A 940-nucleotide genomic window follows, 5' to 3' on the forward strand; every position below is an offset into this window, starting at 1 on the left:
AGCACCCAGCTATGACTTACCGCACTCGTGCAAAATAATAAAACACGGTAAATATATTACTTACACGTGCGTTTTGTTTTGCAAGCGGCGCGAAAAAAATTAAAAAGGGAATGCAACACGAGGACTTCCCAGGAGGTCACCCATCCTAGTACTACTCTCGCCCAAGCACGCTTAACTTCGAAGTTCTGATAGGATCCGGTGCTTTAGTGCTGGTATGATCGCATCCGACATGTTACCCCGGTCTTCGTCCCTTATCCTTGCCCCTCCCAGCTCCACTACAAAGACGATTGTACATTGCTTTGGCCGCTCCCTCTCAACTACGGAGACGAGTTTAACGCGGTTTCCACCCCTCCCTCTCAACCGCACCAGTGCACGCTTGCCGCGCCACAACGCCGACGCTGGACCCGTGAATCGTGAGCATCCAGCTATGACTTACCGCACTCGTGCAAAATAATAAAACACGGTAAATATATTACTTACACGTGCGTTTTGTTTTGCAAGCGGCGCGAAAAAAATTAAAAAGGGAATGCAACACGAGGACTTCCCAGGAGGTCACCCATCCTAGTACTACTCTCGCCCAAGCACGCTTAACTTCGGAGTTCTGATGGTATCCGGTGCTTTAGTGCTGGTATGATCGCATCCAACATGTTACCCCGGTCTTCGTCCCTTGTCCTTGCCCCTCCCAGCTCCACTACAAAGACGATTGTACATTGCTTTGGCCGCTCCCTCTCAACTACGGAGACGAGTTTAACGCGGTTTCCACCCCTCCCTCTCAACCGCACCAGTGCACGCTTGCCGCGCCACAACACCGACGCTGGACCCGTGAATCGTGAGCACCCAGCTATGACTTACCGCACTCGTGCAAAATAATAAAACACGGTAAATATATTACTTACACGTGCGTTTTGTTTTGCAAGCGGCGCGAAAAAAATTAAAAAGG

General features: G+C 50.1%; 2 non-coding genes across 2 annotated transcripts; both read right to left on the bottom strand.

The window, feature by feature from the left end:
- Positions 1-107: 107 nt before the first annotated feature.
- Positions 108-226, bottom strand: LOC119345481. The gene has a single exon (XR_005167053.1). It is a non-coding gene; the product is annotated as a 5S ribosomal RNA (ribosomal RNA).
- A 297-nt stretch (positions 227-523) lies between these two features.
- LOC119345480 lies at positions 524-642 on the bottom strand. Its single transcript, XR_005167052.1, has one exon. It is a non-coding gene; the product is annotated as a 5S ribosomal RNA (ribosomal RNA).
- Positions 643-940: the final 298 nt, after the last annotated feature.

Source organism: Triticum dicoccoides, unplaced genomic scaffold (assembly GCF_002162155.2).
Source record: "Triticum dicoccoides isolate Atlit2015 ecotype Zavitan unplaced genomic scaffold, WEW_v2.0 scaffold24195, whole genome shotgun sequence".
Lineage (NCBI taxonomy): Eukaryota > Viridiplantae > Streptophyta > Magnoliopsida > Poales > Poaceae > Triticum > Triticum dicoccoides.